Raw genomic sequence first — 21,981 nt, 5'->3', positions numbered from 1 at the left:
ATAATAATTTCCTTTTAATATTTTCCCTATTTTATGTGTATGATATGCAGTTCATTACACACACATTTATAAATATGACTAGTATTTTTGGTAGTCATATTTGGAAAAAAATGTACAAGTACAGAATTTGATGCTTTCATCTCACTAAATCTTGAACTCAGCATATTCTTTTATAGTTAGAAACAATAGGATTTTATTGAATCTTTCATCTCAACATATCTAACTTATTTTTACAACTACACCAACTCTTCATATGACTATCATTTAGTCTTTGTGAGTTTGTAGGAATAGACTTCTGTTATAATAGGCTTCTGTTGTAATAAGCCTACTTGTTATTTCAATTATATTTCCTTATGGAGTAAAGTTAGAGTGTAGAGAGTATTAGAAAAATGGGAAAACTACAATATACAGTTCTCTGGGTTAGTAGGATTTTTTCCCCCTTTCATACCCAGTCTGTGTTTAGGTAATAGTGAGTGTAATACCATTATCTTTTGGAGTAGTTACCTGAGTGCATATAAGCTCATTTTCTATAATGGAAAGCTATAGATGAAGAGTATTTCCTCCTAATGCTGTCCTACTCAGGCTGTTAAGGATCATTTCTCTGTGATGTGCATGCTAAACACAGACTACAATTCTAGATAGAATCTAATGTTGGACACATCTAAGTCAGTTCTGCTGTTTTCAAAGGGAGCAAGAATTCAGCATAGCATTAAAGATGTTTCATTCTTTCAAGACTCTGTGTACTCTTCACTGTCTCTTTCATCCTTCTGCACAGCGAATTATTGCCTCCTTCATCCTTTGTATTTTCACCATCCTACACTATATAATCTATTGTACACCAACCATGTGACTTTGAAATGAATGTCTCCCAATCTGGATTATGAACTTGTTAATGGAGTCTTATTTATCTTTACTAGCACCAGCATATTGTCATGGACACAGTAGACATTCAGTAAATGGAAGGAAGGGAGAAAGGAAGGAGAGAAAGACAAGTATCATGAGCTCATTCATATGTAGAATCTAATGAACAAAATAAACTGATGAACAAAATAGATCCAGAGGTATAGAAAGATGGAACAGTCTGTGGAATTTCAGAGGGAAGGTGGAGGTGTGTGGGGAGGGGGTGGGAAGAGATCAACCAAAGACCATGTATGAATATATGCTTAACCCATGGCCACAGACAATGGGGTAGTGAGGGCCTGGGGCAGTGGGTAGGGGCGGGCTAGAAGGGATCAATGAGGAAAAATTGGGGACATATGTAATACTTTCAACAATAAGTATTTAAAGAAAAAAGAAAGACATGTTAAAAATAAATAAATGTTAGTATTTGCTAAACTCCAATTTAAAATGGATGTGGATGGTTATATAAGGAACCCTCCATGAAAAATTTGTTTTTCTTCATCTCCATTGGGGTGAGAGTGAGAGGAAATACGTTTTCATGGGCAAAGTTGGCAGGGAGGGAAGGAGAGTTGAAGAAAAGGAATAGAAATATGGTCGAACAGAATCTGAACAGGTAGTGTTTTGGTAATCATGTTAACCTAATACAAGATAATATAAGGTCTTTCAAGGAGTCTTCTTGGCTTTATGACTGAACTAGACACTTTGTTTGATTTTTGGAATTCTGTTGTGTAAGCTGTATTAGATCTTTCTAAAATGAACATAAGATTAAGCTATCTGCCCAGCCACTGTGGCTCAGTGGTTGAGATTCACCTTTGAACCAGGAGGTCACAGTTTGATTCCTGGTTGGGGCACATGCCTGAGGCACTGGACCTGATCCCCAGTAGGGAGTGTGTAGGAGGAGTCCAACCAATAATTCTCCCATCACTGATGTTTCTATCTCTCTCTCTCCCCCTTCCTCTCTGAAATCAATAAATATAAATAAAACTTTAAAAAAATATTAAGCTATCTGCATGTGGTAGCTGGTTTGGAATGACTCCTCCATAGCCTCTGCTGCGCTTCTTTCACTGAACAGCACTCAGAGATGTTGTGTTTAGAACCCCAGTTTGTGTCCCCTAGTCTAGAATTTCTTTGTTAGGTACCTTGACCTAAAAACTCCCCATACTCCCTGTCCCTCTGAGATCATATGAGTTGTCATTCAGAAATATTACAGTCACAAATTACTTTTCAGTTATTCTGGGTAGTAAGCTATTAGAAGCTTCTGCAATCATCAGTGAAGCTAGAATAAGGTTTTACTGCCAAGTTGCATTTTTATTATCCATTACAGACCATCTTTTGTTCACATTAAGAAGCAGCAGAAATGGCCTGTTGACAGGAGTAGATGTGGCATGATAACTATAATCCAGTTTTCCTAATTCCCCTCAAATGTTTTTCCATGATGACAAACATTGGTTTCTCAAAGACAGTTCAGATTGCATTGAGGTAAAAATGTGATGGACAGATATAGAGAAATCCCCTCTTCCTATTTGATTCAGTGCTTAGTTTTCCTTTAACAATCTGTACTTGAAAAGGGATGATTTCTATTAGGTGCTGGCCCAGTTTATTTTTTTTTAAATTTTTTTAAATTCTTTATTAGTTCAGGTATTACAAATGTGTCCTTATTCCCCCCATTAACCCTCCCCCCCCCAGTTTATTTTTTAACTTGCTGACATTTAAAGTTTTACTGCCATTACATTAAAAAAAATGAGATTCTGATTTATGAGGGTGAAGTGAGCTTTTTTTAAAAAAAATTCAGTATTATTAACAGACATATAAAGCATTTTATTAATGTTTTGCAGGAGCTTTCTAATTCAGGTTCTTTACTGAGAATTTTGCATATATTATCTCTATTAATGCCTACAAAAATTCAATGCACTATTGTTATCACCATAACAAGGAAACGGTCTTTGAGAGGCTAAGTAACCTGCCCTCCATCACAGCAAGAATCAAGTGAAGCCTGGATCTAGAATCCACTTATAGAAGTAAAAAGAATCACGGTTGCAGGATTTTTTGCCACTTGATGGGCCACCAAAACTTGATTTGAGCTGCTGTTAAATGATCCTTGGTATTCACATGTTCTCATACTACTGGTAAAATAATTAGAATATAGAGTCAGGAATTTGTGGCTTCTTTATGAATTTCTTTGTTTTTTTCAGCCTGAATATTTATATTTTAGTGTTTATATTTTGGATTCAAAGACAAATTAAAGCTAAAACCTGGAAAACTTCCCCTGCCATGTTTAGGAGATGATCAGTAAAAGGTATTTCTGATTTTATCCATCATGAGTATATGCATAGAATATTTGAAAGTATAACTCATTTTTAAAAATTTGGTTTGGCTGATTAGACTATGTTGATCCCTGTGTCCTTTCTGCTGCTTCTCTCCAAAGTTCCATGGTGAGTAATGGATCCCTTTCTTAGATAGAGGGGAGCACAGAACTTTGATTAAGGTATTGCCAGTGCCTTCTTCCCAAATGAACTTTCATACTAAATATTCAAAAGTTAAATTTAAAATTATTTTTTATTATTCTTAAAATCTTCAATTTGAGAAACATATATCTATTGTTATAATATAGTTTGAGTTATCATTCCTTTCTCATTTACCAGATGTGTTTATGTCTCAATAACATGGATACTGGCTATAAAATTCTCTGTACAATTTTCATCAAGATGCCTTGTTGTTTTTGTTGTTTCGAAAGATCTCTTATTATTAGCAAACTAGGTTGTTCAGAACAGAGTTAAGTCTGTTAGCCGTGGCATTAATGAACTAATCCCCACATAGATCTAATCAGGCATTTGGACTCTCCTAGTCATTAAAGATTATTCACTGCTGAGATAAATAGATAATGGAGATTTTTTTTTATTTATTTAGTACACTAGAGGCCCGGTGCACAAAAATTTGTGCACTGGGGGGGGGGGGGGTCCCTCAGCCAGGCCTATGCGGGTCTGCCAGTGGAATCGGGTCCGGGTGCAGGTGGATGCCGCAGCCACCCCGCCGTCCGCGTCCGGGTCTGTCGGCAGGATCGGTCCCGGGCAACCGCCGGCCCGTGTCAGGGTCTGCTGGTGAGATCGGGTCCTGGGCGACCGCAGGCACTCACACCCCCAACCCGCTCTCTGATGGCGCTGTACCATCCTGCCTGCGGTATGCAAATTAGCCGCCATCTTTGTTGGCGGTTAACTGCCATCTTAGTTGGCAGTTAATTTGCATATCGCCATGATTAGCCAATGGGAAGGGTAGCGGTCGTACGCCAATTACCATGTTTCTCTTTTATTAGTGTAGATGATTCTGTACATGGAGCTGAGGCACCAATGCCCATCTCTCCCATAATTTTTTTCTATGTTTTTCTTAACCATCTGTATTATGGCTTTTATTTATAATCAACTTTCTCAGAGTAGACTATGGAGAATTAATTAATGATAACTTGATAATCATATGCATATTAGGCTTCATAGAAAGGTAATGTAGGTGGAGGATGTCATATTATTCTGTATGAATATCACCATGGTCAAAGGATCACTTAGAACCATTATTTAGATATTCAAACAAGAATCTAAATAAGAGTCTTTTCCTTCTAGATATTCATTGTCAGGCAAGACTGAGTACTATCATGTAATCTGGAGACTTGCATCAGGGCTTGATTTTATTCTGTCTTCTATATCTAAATGGAATTGTTCTATTATATGTGAAACAGTGTTTCTAACAAGGTCTTTCTGTCATTTGCAGTAATAAATACTTATTTGAGATTTAAGGATGAATCTTTCTTTTTATTAAGCTCCAGGGAGATTCCTACCTTCATGCTCTTAAAACAACAAGATCGAAATAAGATTTCTATGCATATCTCTTCTTTCATTCCTTAATCTGCTTCCTCATTCAGTGAACAGTATTGAGTTCCTACTACATAAATAAAGATGCAAAGTGTTTACCTTCAAGGAGCTGACTCTGTAAAGACATGGAGACATTGAATTCTTGTAAATTCAATGGAGATATTGAATACCCATAGCCTAGAACCCGGCCAGACATAGAATAAATGTTTAAGTATTTGTGAAACGAGTGTCCAAAGTACAATAATAAGGATGCCCATGCAGGTTGTACTGAAGGCAGATGAGATGGATTCCCTCATTTATTATGGAAGAGTCTGAGATAAAGTGTTAAAAAAAAAGTAAGAAAGGAGGAAGGTACCCACCATGCATTATAGGATTAGTGGTGTGGAAATATAGGCAGTTTAGTGTTTCTGGAGCATATAGTATGATTCAGAGAGTGTCTAGAATGGTGTGCAAGGCAGGAGGGCTCATTGTTGTGAGGGTCCTGGTCGTCAGATGGAGAGCTTTATGCCTTCACCTATATAACAATTTTTGCCTTAGTCAGTTTCCAAACAAATTCTTTCTCCTGCACTCCATGGATGCACATATTCACACTTCCTTTAAACAAGAAGAGTCAATTAAATATTGAGACTACACAGAGCAGATCAAATTTTCCACTCACTAGGAAGAATGTCCCATCCCTTCCCTGTACTTCTGGGCTGTGCTCACTGGATCATGTTCTGTTCTCAGTCACAGGTCTTTAGAATTCATTATTTATTTTATCTATCACTTGAGGTTTATTCTCACTTCCCATTAGTAGCTTCTCAGACTTGCTGTTTGTTCTTTGTTAGCACAAGAGCTAAATATTTACAGTTGGTCAAGCCAGAGGAAATAACATAAAAAGTTAACAATTCCAGAGAGAACACAAATAACAAGGCAGCCCTTTGTTTCTGTTCCTTAGCAATACCCTGATTTCATGGAGTAATTTCAGCATATCTTTTAATTACGGGAGACCCCTCATCTGTGATCCCAAAATGCTTATGTCAACTTGGAACTCGACAATCGGTGTTCATTCTTATTTTTTAAATGAAGAAAATTAATGTCACTCAACTATTATGAACCTAGAAAAACTCCCTCAAGGACTTGATGCTGCCATAACCTTCCATCATTCCCACTCAGTACTGCCCTCTTCTTTGCAGCAGGGCGGGGGCTATTAGGAATATTTCTTCTTGGTGTTTTTGTATCTTGGACAGAAATGGTAGCTCCTTCACCTTCCTCATTCCCTTGGGGAATGTGTACCTCTGTGAATGGACTAGAACAGCCATGGGCAAACTACGGCCCACGGGCGCGGATACGGCCAGTTTGAAATGAATAAAACTATTGAAATAAAAGAACATACCCTTTTATGTAATGATGTTTACTTTGAATTTATATTAGTTCACACAAACACTCCATCCATGCTTTTGTTCTGGCCCTCCGGTCCAGTTTAAGAACCCATTGTGGCCCTTGAGTCAAAAAGTTTTCCCACCCCTGAACTAGAAGCTGCTGGAGCTCCATTATTTCCCACTTTTTAGTAACTCTGTTTCATTCAATAGAGTGCAAGGTAAGGATGATGTTAGGAAAGAGCTTGTTTGTGAAGAGACCTTGCCAACCATGATAAGGACTTTCCATTTTTATCCTGAAAACAGTAGAAAGCCATTGGCATCTATAGAAATGTTAATATGATTACTTTTGAGGTAGAAAAAGATAAAAGCTCCAACTGCAATGAAGAAAATGGACTGTCTTCATAATTTTGAATTCATTTTTCTTTTTGCTGTTCTGATGGGGAGTTTTTTACTTCCTCATATTCCAAATCACTGACTTGATTCTCATTGATTCCTTGTAAATTATTTTTCATTTCAGTTAGCGTAGCCTTCATTTCTGACTGGACCTTTTTTATGTCACTGATGTTCTCACTAAGTTCCTTGAAGCGTTCACTAAGTTCGAGCCTTTGGATCAACTTCAAGTGTACTAACATTTGCATCATGGGGCGCCAGAAGGAGAAGAGAGGGAGCAAGAAATTAAAAACATTTGAAAAAATAATGACAGAAAACTTCCCCTACCAGGTGAAAGAAATAGACTTACATGTCCAGGAAGCACAAAAGTCCTGGACAAGATGAACCAAAAGAGGCCCACGCCAAGACAAATCATAATTCAAATGCCAAAGGTTAAAAACAAAGAGGGAATCTTAAAAGCAGCAAGAGAAAAGCAGTTAGTTACCTATAAGGGAGCATAGGACTGTTAGCTGATTTCTCAACAGAAACTTTGCAGGCATAAAAGTGTGTCAACCAGTGAAAAGGCAATTACAGTAATCTAAGCTTGTGATGATGGTAGCCGAGATCAGTGTGTAGTGCATTATAGATGCCTTGGTCAGTTATATAAAAGGAGGAAGAAATAGTAGGAGCAAATGATTGATTGGATGAAAGGGTCAAAAGAGAGAAGGGAATCAAAGATACTATCTAGTTGAAGGACTGGGCAACTGGGTATCTCACTGAGATAGAGAGCGTGTGGAGAGAGGATAGGGTTGGTGGGGGGAAAGGAAATGGGTTTACGTTCTCTAAAAAAATGTTTTTAATTACTCACAAAATATGTACACTTATTTAATATGAATGTTGAATCTTTACATTTTTTGAAGTTAAAGATTATATTGCAAGTCTTTGAAGTGAGAAAGCCCCTGCTCTCTGTGTAGCTCCTCCTCTAGTTCCTTTTAGTCATTTACATGATGTGCTAAAGCCTACAGGGCCTGTGGCCTAGTTTTGTATCCTAAACATTAAGGACTTCTACATTTTTAAATGTTGGGAATAAAAATTAAAAAAAAAAAGAATATTTCCCGACAAGTGGAAATATGAAATTTAAATTTTAGTTCCCATAGGTAAAATTGTTTTGGAGCATTATCACGTTCATTCATTTACATATTGTATATGGTTCATTTCCATTTTGACCACAGAATTTAGTAGTTGCATCATAGACCTATAACCTGCAAAGCCTAACACTTTCACTACCTTAAAATCTATGCCGATCCCTGTGCTAAAAGATTGTTTCACTCTCTAGTTTGGTGATCTTAAATTTAAAAACCATTCATTTATTTATTTTCTAAAAGGTAATAGCTTTCTAGTTGAGGGATCATGTGCTTCGGGTTGGGTTTTCAGATTTATGATTGCGCCAGCCTCCAGATGCTCCTATGTAAAACTTATTAATGCATTTAATTTGTATTGACTTTTTCCAATATTTATAGGCCAGAGCAACATGGAAGTGTATTTCAGAGAAGGTATAGATTATCCAGGTGCAAGAAAAAAAATAGAGATGGCATTTAGCTGGGTTTATCTTTATGCTAACATTAAAAAGATAATAGCAAATGCTTTGTCTGGGCAGCTTCAGCTTGCAATGTCATTAAGTATGCAGCAGTATTTTATGTTAGAGTAACTTTATTAGAATGTGTTAGGTAGTGAGATGATGCTATGTGCTGCGTGGTAGCTGTGAGAGGTGAAATTGGTTGGCAGTCATGCTTCAGCCTATTTGCTTTTAGAAAAAAATAACTTTGTCCAACCAACCGTGGTAATAACTATTTCTCAACTAGCATCATATATCATTTTCAGTATTTTAAGTAAGGCCTGATACTCTGAGGCAGATGTTTCTACTGCATACAAAGCATGGATCTTGTATATACACTTGTTCAATTTGCTTAGAGTACATAAGATATTAGAAAGCACATCAGGTATTGATTCCTTTTCTTAACATGTTTCCTCAGCCTACTAACAATGGATGATTTCATAGGCATTGTCCTTGGATTTGACAGCTCTGAAATCAAGTGGCACCTGTTTAAAAAGATAGTATCTTCTATTTAACAGCTTCTTTGAGAATCACTGTTGTCATATCACACGAGTGACATAATTCTAAAATGTCTATGAATATTGAGATTATTGATCATGAAATGGTAAGTATCAAGTGAAAGTTTTACAAACCTTTTTAGAATTTTCTTTTTCTCTACTGATGATCAAGTGTGGCAACACTTTGGCCCATTGCCCTGATTCTTGTAGTCTTATTGTTTTATTTATATTAAAATTCCAAATAACAGCAGATCGACTTTATATTCTTCAAAAAAGAACTTGAATTAAAGTAGATATTGAGAACCACTGCTGTAGATGAGTTTAATCCGGTTCCCTGTTCCAGAACCCTTCCCGTTTTGCTACTTGTTCATTTCTCCAACACCTGAAATGTGCCAGCCTTTCTCCAGCTGGGATATCTTTTTCTAGGTCCATTATTTCTGTATACTTATCTCATGTCCTCTAGGTGTGTGTCATGGCTGCTTTGTTATGTGAATCCTAAAGGGTAAACTATTGGCATGGGATTAATAAATTCATGTGTACAGTATCCAAAACAACAGGAGGGGTCCATTTCCTGGACACTCTTCAGCCTCAGACATTGTTTGATTCCTGAATTATTAAATATTGGTAGTGTCAGATATCTAAGTCGTTCCCGAATTGCATGTTCCACTTTTCAAATCTACATAGTTCTCCTTCTTCTCCCTCCAATCCCGCACTATGTGCCCCTGTCTTTAACCACTGCTTTCCATTGCAAGCTTTTCATTCATTCGCTTTACCAGATTTACGTTGTGACAACAGTTGAAATGTGGATATTGAGATCTTCAGGAGTCAGGCACTAGGCTTTGTGAAGTGCCTACTATGTACTGTACTAGTATACTTTACATGTTTTAAAGCTCATTTAAATCTCATAACCATTGTCTAAAGGAAATGGGGTTATTTCCTAATGAAGTAAAATGAAATCAGGAGAGTATGTTGTCCACTTAGCCAATATGAAGCCCTGATTTCAATTTAGGTATGTCTGGCTATAATGCTTGTGATTATTTCCTTGCCACCTGCGAGGGAGGGAGGGAGGGAGGGAGGGAGAGAGAGAGAGAGAGAGAGAGAGAGAGAGAGAGAGAGAGAGAGAGAGAGAGAGAGAGAGAGATTACATATACAGGAAAGAATAAAGGAATAAGCACTCGATAAATATCTCCTTAGAGGTAGACTCAAAAATTAAGAGCCAGGAAAGGCAATTAAAGAAAAAGTTAAAAAGATAGCGAGAAAATTATGGTAGTCATCTGTAAAGGCAAGAAGTAGGGGTGTTCTAAGATAAAAGAATTGTCACTGTGGTTGAGTTAGGTATGTGAAATGAAGCTCATGAAAGGACCTAGTCATCGGCCTATCAGAGACATTGCATTGTGTCTCTTTTCATCACTTGTTCCAGTCTGCAAGTGGTCTCCCTGGAGAGCCCTGGTGCTCTCTGCAAGGGTCACAGCCCTCTCAAATATCAAGCATCTCCCGTGTTTCTAAATTCTGCGTCATGGACTTGATGTTCATGGAGTGTTGCATTTCAGAAAGAAAGAGTCTTATAAAGTTCTCTATATTTTCCAGGCCAACTACCTGAAAGTAGAATTTTTATTTTGTCTAGACAGCATTTCTTTGAAGTTGATGGGTTTTAGGTGCTATCTTAGGGAGCCAGCACTCTAGCTTTACCCTGATTCCCGAGGCAACCTGTGTGAGGACTAGAGAATTTTCACAAGTGTCTTGACTTCTCTGCACCTGGAGATTAATGTGTTAGTAAACACTTTCTGAGCCCTTAATCAGTCATAGCAAAGATATCGGTTCCTCTGAAGCTAAAAGCTTCAGCATTTGTAATTAAGCAACAACAGAATAGGATCTCGTAAATATGGAACTAGCTTCCGAGAAAATTTAATAAGCTTTATTTCTATTTAAGTGTGGGTACTTTCATTTTGAACATAAGTATATTTTCTTAGTTTAAAAAAAATCAAACATATAATTATCCCCACTTTTGAGATGAAAATGAAAGAAATTTTATATTACCACTATATATATATGATATGCAAATAGACCGAATGTGGAACAACTGAACAACCGAACAACCGGTCGCTATGACGTGTGCTAGCCACCAGGTTGCACATGCAGAACAAGGCAGGTGTCAGCAGCAGGTGGCAGAGTGCAGAACATGTCGGGCATCAGCCATGGAGGGATGGTGGAGCAGGTAATCAGGGGTGGCAGACCAAGGCGGAGCACTGGTCGCTGTCATCGGAAAGATCCTCTGGTGGTTACTGAAAATTCTTTGCCCCTGTGTGCTGTGGTCCCACCCAGTGCTCACACCCATTGCCAGTGCTGGCCCTGCTCGCACCCACAGCTGGCGCCGGAGCCTCCACTAGCACCCACTGTTGGTGCTGGAGCCGGTCCTGATCACTTGGAGCTGTCAGCAGTTGTGAGCAGTGCCTGCCGGCCACAATTGCCCCTGTGGGCTTCTTTACCTCCCCAGCTTCTGAGGGGCGATTGGGGTAGTGGCTGCCACTTGCACCTGTTAATGGCGCTGGCCCCACTTTCTGCACCAGTGCCAATTGCTCCGTGCCGTCAGCGGGTGTGAGCGTGGCTGTCGCCAACAGTGCATGGGAAGAGTGGCAGCAGGAGCAGGGCTGCGGGCAGACAGGGGACTGAGGGCCATGGTGGGAGGGGACAGGTGGGGGCGTGGAGGATGGGCCGAGACCCGCCCCTGTGCCCACCACAGCCTTGCGGCCCACAATTCCTTTCAAGGTGCACGGATTCATGCACTGAGCCCCTAGTATTATCTATTATAATAAAAGTGTAATATGCTAATTGGACCAGATGACCTTCTGGATGAAGCTGGGGCAGCAAGGGAAGCCTGGTTACTGGGTGTCTGCCAGCAGCCAGGGGAAGGAAGGCCTATTCTTGCATGAATTTTGTGCATCGGGCCGCTAGTGTCATATAAATAGGTTGGATTCCCTCATAAAGGTATTAGCTACTGCACCATTAGTTATGCCCTCTCTTCCCCATACATGTACTTTCTTCTGCTTGAAACAATATATAGTTTTCTTGGGACAGAGCGTTCATTTGCTAAGGCTGCTGTAAAAAAGTACCAAAAATGGGTGGCTTAACAGAAATTTATTGTCTCATAGTCCTAAAGGACAGAAGTCTGTGATCAAGATGTCAACAGGGTTGCTTCCTTCTGAGGCCCATGAAGGAGAATCTATTTCAGACTTCCCTCTCAACTTCTGGTGGCTCGCTGCACATGGCTCCTGCTGTATAACCCTGATGCCTGCATTCATCTGCATATGGTGTCCTTGCTGTGTGTGCGCCTGTGTCCAATTTTCCCCTTTTTATAAGGACACTGATCATATTGGATTTGGGGCCCAACCTACTCCAATATGATTTTAACTAATTACATCTGCAGTGACCCATATCCTAAAAAAGTCACATTCTGAGGGACTGTGGGTTAGGACATCAGCATATGAATTTTAGAGGGACAGGATTCTATTCCTAAGAGTTTGCATAGGCTATTCTAGTGACTTAAAACAGCCAAGTTTTATTTCTTTCAAACTCCAAAGGGAATCCTGATGTGTCTTCCACCATCATTTGATGACTTACTATTGAGCCTGAGTGTAGCATGTGCTTCCATGGTCTCCAGGCCAAGGGGATGGAGTATTGGAAGGCCTAGAACCAGCAAAAAAAGTCGCCATTGGGAAGTGTCACTTCTGCTCAAATTATATTGACTGAAATAAGTCACATTTGTCCCCTAAATTCAAAGGAGTGAGGAAATGCAACTTTTCCTGTGGTGGCAAGAAAGAAAACCAAAAATATTTAAAAGAAGCAATGAAACTTTATCCACATATCTTTACCCAAAGATGAATATTCAAAAACACTGGACATCTATAATGCAGCCTTGAAAAGATTTGCAGCTATGTGGTTAAATAAGATTGCTTGTCTAGGACTTGTGATGTTGAACTATTAATTAGTCTTCCTTTTCTGCTTCCCCCTCATTCAGCAAAGATTCATTCCTACAATGAAAATGGAAGGTGCATGTGTATGAATAAAACCTATTTATTGATACACTATGGTAATACACATGCATAGATAACCATGGTAGGAGGCTGAGAGAACATGTGTGTGTAGGGAGGGGGGGGGGGCTTCTCTGATCTAATATATTTTTATAGGAAGGAGAGTCTCAAAGGTTGCAGCACTGTGATCACATAAACTGCCCAGCAGAGACACAGATACACAAAAGAAGGTGTCTAGGTAGAAGGAATTTTGGTGTAAAGACTCTATTTGACTCCTCCCTTCCCAAAGTTTCCCCCACTTACCCTCATATCATCCTTCATAGTGTTTATCTCCTTCATAACATTTATCACACTCCAAACATTTTTTTAATCAGTTTACTTGTTTCGTACATTTCCTGCCATTGTCTGCAAGTTTCTCTCTTCTCTCCTACCCAAAGATAAGTCCATGAAGGCAGATAACTAACTCTATTTTTTCACTTGCAACCTCAGTATTAAGAATAATACATGCCTGATACTGAAGGAAATAATGTATTGAATGAGTCAATGTAGTAAGTATTGCAATTAGAATAATATAATGGCAGAAGTCAAGAAATTGGGGAAAATATTCTATCACTGTTAAATCCTGGGTAATGGGAACTAGAGCTTTATGATGTAAACATTTATAATGTTTCAAAACAACTTAATTTTCTTTCCTAGATTCCAGAGTACTAGTATATATATTTCTCCTGAGGCCGCTGTGACAACATAGTATTTATTGTGAAATTATATTCATTTATCTTATTTTCCAGAAACAATACATTTTATGTCCAAAAACATATGCATGCCATTTAGTCACAGTGGAGTTATTCCAACAGGTCCCTGATTTAACACTTGTTGACACTATATTTGTAGAGTAACTTGGGGGTTAGTGAATTTCGGTAGAAAGCATTAAGTAAAATAATTCATTGGTAAATTGCTTTAGAGGTGAATTTTATTACTGATTTTTTTAATGGAGAAGTTTTACATCTATATTTTTAGCAAACAACTTGTTTAAAATAATATCTGAAAGGAACCACTTGAGTATTGTTTACAAATAAAAGATAAAAGCATTCTTTGGCTTAACTTTTTTCTCTAATAATACACTGTCATAATTATGAAAAGATTCATTGATTGCTCAAATGACAGCAACTGACTGTAAAAATAGAGTTGTCATTGCACTACAACCCCAAATCTCCAAGTACTATTGCTTCATTTACATAGAGTTTAGGAAGAGTACTGGATCTGGGATTTCCCTAAGCTACAATTGTTAGCTCCTCTAACATTTAACACAACGTAAGGATGCAGTGTCAATTTTTGAGTTTTGTAGGTACTATATTCTCCTGTAATTTTTCATTTAGATGCCCTGTCTTGGCTATTACTTTGAGGTTTTCTGACACAGTCAGGGGTCAGTATTTATAATTTTAGAATATAGTGCTACTAGATTTTTCAGTCTCACAAAATGTAATCTCAGTGTATTCTAGGTAAATGGCATCCCCTGAAGTTGTGCTGTGTGATATATCAATTACGACTAAGAGTGTGGGAACCACGTAAATGCTTCTAATCAATGCCGTTTGTTCAGGATTTAAGGAATCCTCAGGACTGACTCTGTTCTGTTGGCTTAGGCTGTGTGTTCACCCTTATCTGCTTTATCGTCGTCTGTCTCCATGGCGGGGTTGAAATAACTTCAGGGAGTCTCTGGTGGCACCTTTCTTACACTGCAATGTCTAGTTGGCTTCTTTACAAAATACTATCTTTGCTTCTTACTCATTAGAGTCACTCTGCCCTGTTTCTAGCTATGAGCTGTTGTCATTGTGATGGATTTCCTAACCTTGAGAGACTGTGGCAGCCAAGTTGATGTCATACTGTATATTGTGTCTCTGTTTTTTGACTGGATAAATGTTCTTTAATTACTGCTGGTTCTTCAACCTTGGGGAAAACTCTGGCAGTAATATCAGTTTTTATATTTGACAGTTTGGAAATAGAGAACCTTTGGCCATAATATTTTAAGTTAAAGGTTTAAATTCATATGTTCTTCCGGTTACTTTTATAAGATAAAGTTAGGTTAAAAATTGCACAACTTTTAAATTTACTCAATAGAGAATACTACATTTCATTTTATGTTTAATGATGATAATAATTATTTAAAAGTCACCAACTTATCCATGATGTAATTCCATTGTGTAGCTCATAAATATAAGCAAGATGATTATTTAATTTTTTCAATGAAAAGTAGAGTTCTTGATTTATTAGAAAAACAAATAAAAATGTAATCATTGTCTAGAAGTAAAAGTAGTGAGTCATTCCTTTAGAAGATTATGGTAAAAAAAAAAATTGGGACAAAATTATACCATTTATTTTCTATATTGATGAGATAAACCAAGTACTTAATATTATACCTCTTCTTGTGATGGATTTTACCCTTCTAGAATTCATTAGTGTTCTATTCCTTATGTAGACTCAATATTGAGTAACATGGTTTAAAAATATTTTATGTGTATATTGCACATGAAGTAATCTACTGGTTTTGATATTGTGCATATGAATTTATGATTAGAAACTGAACACTTTATATAATGAGGATTCCATCCATTGTTGAAGCTTTTATTTTCCAATGCCCCTAAAACTTAATTTAGCACCAATAAGGAGTAGAGAGTAAACACTTGTTGAATGAATCTGGCAGTGACAGACTTAGAGTTTTGTTTTGTATTGTTGACCTCAGATATCAGTTATCTGAAAAATATAATACTCCCGCTACAACTTTTAATTTTTCTAGAATACACAGTGGTCTACAGCTTAATAACTGGTAGGAACTAACTTTAGTCCTGCCAAAAAAGAATTGAAAGTAAGATGCTAATGTAACTAGGACAGTATCTCCACTTCCCAAAACTGACTATGTGCTCTCCTCACCTAGGGAGTTTTCTCAGGACACAGGTTTTAGGCCCCATCCTTGCAGTACTGACTTAGAATCTTTATTGATGTTCCAGACAGTGGGTACTTTTTGAAACTCTCCGAGTAACTCCTATACAGGCAGATGAAAGTCTAGCATTTAGAAACCAATATTTGGCCTGAAGCCAAACAGATTATGTGAAGCTTGTTCACTAGGCAAAGGGATTTTTTTACTTAGTCTTACAACAGTCAGACCTTTTTTGTTTTTATCCACATCTGCCCCTTATCCACAATAGACCTTTGAAAATGTCAAGAGCTGGTGCAGTTTATGTCTGAAGAAGTGATACCAGCTGGCACAGTGACCTAGCCTCAGCAGCCAGTTTTTTATATATATATATATATATATATATAATATATATATTTTATTGATTTCAGAGAGGAAGGGAGAGAGAGAGAGAGATAGAAACATCAATGATGAGAGAAAATTATTGATCAGCTGCCTCCTGCGTGCCTCCCCATGGGGATCGAGGCTACAACCTGCTGGGAGCCGGTCCATCCTTGCTGTTTCAAGGGACCCGGCATATGTGGCATACTGTTCTTAATATGTTTGCTCACCTTCTTGGCACTATGTGTTTTAACCAAGGTCACCTCTCTGAGAAAGGTTGTTTCCCCAGGTAGGGATTTTCCCCTGAAGTTAGGGAGGGAATAAAACCCCTTAACTAAGTGCCAGGCAGGTAATTAATCACTTTAACTATGAACAATCATGCTTAAGCTACATAATCTTTACTACCTGGAATGGAGATAAGAAACGCCCTAACCTTTGGAATAGAGATTGATAGGATTGGAATCAACTGGTATAAATACAGATGTAACAAGACAACAGGACACAGAACCTAGACACAGAACCTAGACACAGAACCTAGAGACAGAAGAACTTCGCTGGAGAGAACATGGCAAAAGATCCTGGACAGAAACTGGAGACAGAACCTAGAGACAGAACCTAGCGAGAGAACATGGCAAAAGATCCTGGACAGAAACTGGCCACAGAACCTAGAGACAGAACCTAGCGAGAGAACCTGGCTGAAGAACCTAGAGACAGAACCTGGCTACAAACCTGGATAGAACATGGCAAGAGAACCTGACTAGAACCTGGCTACAGAACCTGGCTGGAGATCCTAGACAGAACTTGGCTGGAGAACTGGCTACAGAACCTGGCTGGAGACCCTGACAAGAGAACCCGGCTATGATGATCACCTGAACGCTGCCTTTGTGTCATTGCTTCTTCGCCGACTCCGTCCACACCTTTGGGGACCCCTGGACCTGCTGGGGTTGGACCCCAGCAACAACCCAGGCATGTGCCCTGACTGGGAATTAAACCTTGACCTCCTGGTTCATAGGTCAACACCCAAACACTAAGCCATGCCAGCTGTGCCCCAGCAGCAACTTTTGAACTTTGAGCCATGTACATAATATCTGGGAAGGTTATTGCAAGGTTTACTCTGCCAGTGTAGAAGCATACACTACATAAAATCTTTGCTTGCTGAAGAAGGACTTAATATTATATTCAAAGAGAGTATTCTGCATTAACATTTTCAAAAATTATTCCAATTTTCTTCTATCACTACAAATTTTTCTACTGATCTTTCTCTGAATGTTTAGAATCAGAAAATAGTTTAAAAAACTATAAATTAAAAAAATCTTGTAGCTAGAGACTCGATTCAAGTTTTTCCTTTTGAACTTTTAGATATAAAAATAGTACTTTTTCATATATATATATATACATATATATTTGATTGCAGAGAAGAAGGGGGAGGGAGAGAGAGGTGGAAACATCAGTGATGAGAGACAATCATTGATTGGCTGCCTCCTGCATCCCCCCGCACTGGGGACTTAGCCCACAACCTAGGCATGTGCCCTGACCAGGAATTGAACAGTGACCTCCTAGTTCATAGGTTGGTGCTCAACCACTGAGCAACACTAGCCAGGTAGTACTTTTATCTTTAATTACAAATACATTTATTAAGCTTGTTAAGGAATTTCATCCTTTTACAGTAGCTTTAAAATTCATTGATATCCAGCCCTAACCGGTTTGGCTCAGTGGATAGAGTGTCAGCTTGTGGACTGAAGGGTCCCAGGTTCGATTCTGGTCAAGGGCATGTACCTTGGTTGCGGGTATATCCCCAGTAGGGAGTGTGCAGGAGGCAGCTGACCAATGTTTCTCTCTCATCGATGTTTCTAACTCTCTATCCCTCTCCCTTCCTCTCTGTAAAAAAATCAATAAAATATATTTTAAAAAATTCATTGATATCCAAATGGGTACCTACATACTGTTTAGATATATAACTGTGGCATATAATAGACCCAGTGTACCATTACCTTTTTAAACTATATAGGGAGAATTTGAATAATATAGGGAAGCCATACATTTCATATTCAAAGTCACTGAACCCCAGAGGGGCTTGATGATCTGCCTTAAGTCACACTTGTTAAAATCTAGATAACGTCATTGTCAGCTTAATGTACCCTGTCAATTTCCTCTGATCCAATAATGATTTTTTCCCCCCAAGTAACCTTATGGCTTACCTTTAATGGCTTGTTTTATCCCTTTTTTACATTCCTAAGGCCTGGGCACAGTTAGTACAAATATTTGTGAGTGAACTGAAATGGATAAACATGAAGGATCATAGGACATTTATATGATTTCAGGTAATACATCAAGCATATTACACATTATCCAGCTCACAAGCCATGCCATCTTAAGTAGATACTCTTGACGGAAAGAAAGAAGGAAAATCAGGATAAATGCCTCAACAGCTGTCAATGTTAAGTAATCTCTTAAAGCTGTGAGAGCCTTCGTTTGCCTTCAAGAGTTGTGACATATGGTCTAAAATAGCTTGAAGATTTATTGTGTCATCTCTGTTGGATGAGATTCAAAATATACTTTATGAAAGATTCCATCCCTCATCATCCTTGAAAAGATCCTTCAGAACTCATAGAGCATATAGAAAGCAGACGGAGAATGATGAGGTTCAGATGCCTAAAGATGACAGACTAATCAGGATTGCCAACCTATCACAGGTCATTACTGAGAAAAAATGCAAGTTTTCTACTGACACTACACTTTTAAACATTGATAACTCATGGACCTAAGAAGCCACTGGTATACTTAAAGCTTTGGAATTACTCTTCTCCAGTATTACAGCAGGATTGGAAGGCAGTTTTCACAATTATATTTTTAAGAAGTGGTCATTCTTTTAAGAATTTACCCTTAAAAATGAAGAAGTCAAGAAACTCAAGCTTGCCAATGCATTCTAGCTTTTGTAAAGGTTGTAAGGAAAAAATCCCTCTCCACTTAAATTTCATAAAAATTGAAGAAAACAACAATGAAGGAATAAAAGAGAACAGCTGAGTGCATATAAATTACGTAAGAATGACTTGTGTAAGCCATTACAATAAAGAGGTCAGCTAACTTAATAAACAAACTCTCCTGGGTGCAAGCAGAAAATCATCAAGCACACTGTGCATATAAGAAGAAAATAACCAAACAACAGTAGGCCGCCAAGCAACTTCATTGGTCCGGGCAGTGTCTGGGCGTCACCTTGTCCTTCCCTTTCCTTCCTCCTGCCCTCTGTCCTGCTTCTGCTCTACTTTCCTGCTGTTCACCTCCTTGGGTTTCAAAATCCTGCTGAACACATTTCTAAAGCCTGCCCAACGTATGCCTGTGTGTGAATCATTTTATTTAAGAATTAGGACAATCTTCCTTGTCTGAAGTAGAATAGATTGTGCTCCAATTTCAGGTGCTTATGAAAAACACATTCTGCTTCAACCCAAATATTATGTTGCATAAATCACTCTGGCCACCACATACTTTCAGATTAGAAATTAAAGCACTTGCAGTATAATCTATTATTATTATTTTTAGCAAATCCCTGATTTAAAATAATAGTTTTAAAAACCTCCTACTCGGAATGGGAATGTTTTATCAGGTACGCACAACTTCAGGCCCTGCATTGGTGCTTATTTGGAGAGCAGAAAGAAATAATGTCTAAAGATCTGTGTCTAATGGAGGTTTGCCAAATGGCTACCACAGTTCATCTGCTTCACCAAAAGACCAGATGGACATAGATTATATTAAATCTTGCAAGAGCTGAACATTTGGACCTTCGTTTTTTCCTGATTCAATTTGGGTGTAAAGTACTGCTGCTGGCTTGATCTAATTACCAGATCTGCTTAAAGTTAAAGGGCTCTAGTGCAGCTCAGGTCATTGCCATGTTTGGGAGCTGAGATTTGTTTTTCGGCAGTAGACCATTATCACCATTTATGCAGACATCTCATTAGTAATCTCCCGCATGCCACCCTATACCAGGGTAGAGCTTTGTAGATTGAAATAGAGACCACGTTAGCACTTGAACGACAACAATTCTAATGAACCTGAACCACACTCTGAAAGGCTTTTTGAAATAATGTGGCCTTGTAAGTAAACTGCTATCTTTTCCCCCTTCTTTTTTCATGAATAAACTGAAAGGCCATCATCCGAAGATGGTCTACTTCCACCCTCAAATATACTAGTTTTTTCTTTTTTCTTCTTTTTTATAATTCAAGGTCTCTGCCTTGACCTCTCCTCTTTCTTTAATTTTTGCCTGGATAAATCCTCAAATTTCTGCTGAAGTGATAGCATCTGTGACTACATTATATAAAATGATTTGCCCACATAGTCTCTGCCACAGGCTATTGTTTCCTTCACGAAGCTAACACAATATACAATTATATTTTGAGTGTTTACTCACTTTTCAACAACATTCTCAATTGTCATGAATGTTGTCTGTGAGGGCAAATCTGTGTTTAGCCTGTTAAGAGTTCTATTCCCAGCTTCTAACACCATCTCTGACTCTTGGTGAGGGATCAAACAATATTTATTGAATATGTTTCAATGACTGCGTCTGAGGATTGGGATAATCTATATTGCTATGTTATAGAAATGAGTTTTTTTATTTTATTGTTGGCACTATTACAGATGTCCTATATCCCCCCCCCCCCCCACACACACACACACTTTTGCCCATCTCCACCCAGCCCTCCTTCCCTTCCCCCAGGAAATAAGTTCATTTTTTAAAAAGTTACAGTTTGGTTTTCTGTTAGTTCTGTTTGGTTTTCTGTTAGTGATTATTCCACAAGAATGTATTGGGCACCTAGTTTGATTCTATGGGGGATATTTAAAGAGTTGTGTACTGTCCTTGTTTTGCAAAGAGTACAAGATTGTAGCATGCAGATAGAGGAGTGATTGGAAGGAACATAACTAGTGGCTGATGGTAAAGAGTCAAACTCTAGGCTTTGACTCGCATATACTGATCAAGTATTACTGTGGATCAGCCAACAGTAAGTTTACTATCTCATCAGTTGTAATTAAAAAAAAAACACATTTATTGAGCTCTAAGTTAATCCAAATCTGCCCTGTGGCATCATCCTCAAAATATATGTTTTAGAGCAATTATCATCCACATTTTAATGATAAAGAAAAGTCAAGGGGTAAATAATTTGCCCAATGTTTTGCAGCTGGCAAAGTTCGGACCCATGTTTTCTAATTCCAAGTCTTGAAAAAATGTATATACTAAATTGCCTCTCTTGTTTTCACTTATAAATCTTATGCAAAATGTTAGCAAACACCTTTTTCTTTCTGCATGAGAATTTGAACTTTGGTTAACTCTCTACTTTTGAATACTGATAGCCCGTTAAAGGTAGTGCACCAACTCAATTGCTTAGCAATATTACTTTTGCCATGACCCCTGATTGATAAGTTGCCTATGTCCTGGGAAGAATTATAAATGAATATTACTACCCAATGGAGTTGCCATTATGTTGGGCTTTCTAGATATGGTGACTTTTAAGTGGTAGGTCCCATGAGGGGTGCCTTGGAAGCTATGCTTATGGAGTTGTTATAGTAGAAATGGACTCCCACTGAACATGTGACTTTTCACCAGGTGACTCCTATGCCCATGGATGTGTATCTTGTTTTCTTTTTGCATCTGAGCAACTGTGTAGATTGCTTCAAAGAAACTCAAAGAATGCCCTACTGGCAAGTTGCAATTCCTCCCTTGTAAGCCCCTAAATGACTGATGCCAGGTGTGGTTCATGGTAATCTTCTTAGCCTGAATCTTTAGCTGAGTCCCCAAATCATTAAAGAGGGTTGTAGCAAGTATAGGCATACTTCATTTTATTGTGCTTTACCATATTACACTTCACAAGTATTTTTGCAAGTTGAAGGCAAGGCCCTCCAACAGCAAAAGGGTCTTTATCGCAATACTGGCTTTATTACAATGGTGAGGAACCAAACCAGTAATATCTTCAAGTATGCCTGTACTCATTTTATTGTGGTGGTTTGGACCCAAACCTGAAGTATCTCTGAGGAATGCCTATAAAACTGTTAAGTATATTTCCACACACATGACA

The 21,981-nt window shown here is 38.3% G+C and overlaps 1 protein-coding gene across 2 annotated transcripts in view; it reads left to right on the top strand.

Moving 5' to 3' along the window:
- The window catches only part of GPC6 (glypican 6), a 1,123,895-nt gene that overhangs the window by 199,632 nt on the left and 902,282 nt on the right, over nucleotides 1-21,981 (top strand). The window lies entirely within an intron of this gene.

This window comes from Myotis nattereri (assembly GCF_964212035.1).
Source record: "Myotis nattereri genome assembly, chromosome: 2".
NCBI lineage: Eukaryota > Metazoa > Chordata > Mammalia > Chiroptera > Vespertilionidae > Myotis > Myotis nattereri.
Note: the sequence above shows the minus strand (reverse complement) of the source record. Positions and strands in the feature narration are given on the sequence as shown.